This window comes from Salvelinus sp. IW2-2015, linkage group LG6.1, assembly GCF_002910315.2.
Source record: "Salvelinus sp. IW2-2015 linkage group LG6.1, ASM291031v2, whole genome shotgun sequence".
NCBI classification, from domain to species: domain Eukaryota; kingdom Metazoa; phylum Chordata; class Actinopteri; order Salmoniformes; family Salmonidae; genus Salvelinus; species Salvelinus sp. IW2-2015.
Window position 1 is genome coordinate 6,750,302 of NC_036845.1, and position 2,690 is coordinate 6,752,991.

The window sequence follows — 2,690 nt, forward strand, 5'->3', positions numbered from 1 at the left end:
GCCTTGTCCCTTTAGCCATCAAAATCAGAACTGTTAGTGCCTGTGATGTATAACTGTGCGTCTTGGTTTCCCCGCCATATCCACTGGTTCAGAGGCTTGTCTGCGATGACAGCCAGACACTGCGGATATATAAGCAATGTTCTAAGTAGACGCGTCATGAGAGAGCCAATGAGTACAAGATAGATGACTGAGAAGACCGGTCAGATAGATTAGACCTGAGGAGGTCAGTATAGATTGAAGCTTGTAGGAGGTCATGACATAGATGACTGAGGGAGATCAGATAGATGACTGGAGGAGTCAGCATAGATGATCGAAAGGAGGTCAGGCATATGTAGTATGACTGAGGCAAGGTCAGTATATGATGACGTGTGATGAGAGTCGTCAATGCAGTGTTACCTGACTAGAGGAGGTGCAGTAGTTATAGATTTGTACCCTAGCGAAGGTCAGTATAGGTATTCGAGTTGTAAGAGGTGCGAGCATGTGAATTGAAGTTGAGGTAGTGTACTAGATCTACGGATGGCAGTGACGGAGGTCAGTTCAGAATAGAGTGTATCTGTGAGCAGAGAGCGGTCCACAGAACTAGAGTGTGTTATAAATTAATTACTGGCTGCTATCCCGAGCTTTTGAATTTCATGTACTTATTTCAATGAGTGCTCGTTGACATATCTGTCTGAAGCTAATATAGGAGGTGAGCTCTAAAGCCGAGACGTCGTGAGTATATGTATAATGATGGCGGGGTGCAGGCTATGTCACAATTGTATTAGTGTAGTTCTAATAAACGCAGAAGGCGGTTACTGCAGGCTTCAGTGCGCGGACGAATTAGGTCGTTTAAAAACGCTCGCAGGACATTTCAGCGTTATCTACTCAACTATGCTGCCAAGTTCAGGTCTCCACAGTTTACAGCGACACAACTATCCAGGGTATAAAACAGAGAGTGTTCGGGTCCCACCGAATGTAGCTTCGTAGTGGGAGCGTTCAGATTGTGAATTCAATACAAGGAAAAACAGCGAGAAAAAGACGTGAGGTACGAGAGCATGGTTACCCGACTTTGATCTATGCTCTTTGATGAAATTGATTTTTCCACTCTATTATTCACTGTGTAATGAGAGATAAAACATTACCTAAGTGGACTTTGATATAACTTCTCTGGTACTATAATAGTTCTGTTGGTTGAGGAGGATGAGCGTCCGTTGTTGTTATATTGCCCTGTGTTTTCCTCCCAGGTGGGGGAATGGACTGGCTGTCCCGATAGTTAGTTATATCCAGGCTGTACCATAGTTTTAGTTATATCCAGGTGTACCATAGTTAGTTATATCCAGGCTGTACCATAGTTAGTTATATCCAGGCTGTACCATAGTTAGTTTATCCAGGCTGTACCATAGTTAGTTATAGCCAGGCTGTCCATAGTTAGTTATATCCAGGCTGTACCATAGTTAGTTATATCAGGCTGTCATAGTTAGTTATATCCAGGCTGTACCATAGTTAGTTATATCCAGGCTGTACCATAGTTAGTTATATCCCGATGTATACATAGTTAGTTATATCCAGGCTGTACCATAGTTAGTTATATCCAGGCTGTACCATAGTTAGTTATATCCAGGCTGTACCATAGTTAGTATTATCCGGCTGTACCATAGTTAGTTATATCCAGGTGTACCATAGTTAGTTATATCCAGGCTGTACCATAGTTAGTTAATATCCAGGCTGTACATAGTTAGTTATATCCAGGCTGTACCATAGTTAGTTATACACAGGCTGTACCATAGTTAGTTATATCCAGGCTGTACCATAGTTAGTTATATCCAGGCTGTATCCATAGTTAGTTATATCCAGGGCTGTCCCACATAGTTAGTTTATTATCCAGGCTGTACATAGTTAGTTATATCCAGGCTGTACCATAGTTAGTTATATCCAGGCTGTACCATAGTTAGTTATATCCAGGCTGTACGCATAGTTAGTTATATCCAGGCTGTACCATAGTTAGTTATAGCCAGGCTGTCCCATAGTTGTTATATCCAGGCTGTACCATGTTAGTTATATCCAGGCTGTACCATAGTTAGTTATATCCAGGCTGTACCATAGTGTAGTTTATAGCCAGGCTGTACCATAGTTAGTTATAGCCAGGCTGTACCATAGTTAGTTATATCCAGGCTGTACCATAGTTAGTTATATCCAGGCTGTACCATAGTTAGTTATTTCAGGCTGTACCATAGTTAGTTATCTCCAGGCTGTACCATAGTTAGTTATATCCAGGCTGTACCATAGTTAGTTACATGAAACTTTTTTCTTATTTAGCCAAATGTTTTCACCCTGAAGACAGGCTTTGTGGGAAGCTCAATTTGTCAGCACATCTGCAGTGTAGACGCCGTTAATAGTAGTTATGAAATGCTACTATTTGGATAACAAGCATACACAAAGATCACTAATTCACTATGTGATTAACGAGAAACGTCTTGGATGGTCTTTATCCTTGTCTCACCTGGTTGCCGTAGCGTCCATGTGAGCGTCAACATCCTTGAGCGATCTTTCCCTTCAGGGGATAGAAGATGAAGATTTTCCCGTGCTTTGCTGCTGGTGACAGCTTCAATTCTCGCCCATTTTTCCTGCTATGCTGCGGAAATTTAATTACACAAATACTGAGCTTTCAAAATTCTGGATATGAATGACAAATTCCATATTTACTGGCATAG

At 41.6% G+C, this 2,690-nt stretch overlaps 1 long non-coding RNA gene across 1 annotated transcript; it reads left to right on the forward strand.

Annotated features, from left to right (window-relative positions):
* The first annotated feature begins 1,870 nt into the window (after positions 1 to 1,870).
* On the forward strand, positions 1,871 to 2,174 carry LOC139027825 (uncharacterized). Its single transcript, XR_011479981.1, has 3 exons — positions 1,871 to 1,953; positions 1,985 to 2,005; positions 2,088 to 2,174. It is a non-coding gene; the product is annotated as an uncharacterized lncRNA (long non-coding RNA).
* Positions 2,175 to 2,690: the final 516 nt, after the last annotated feature.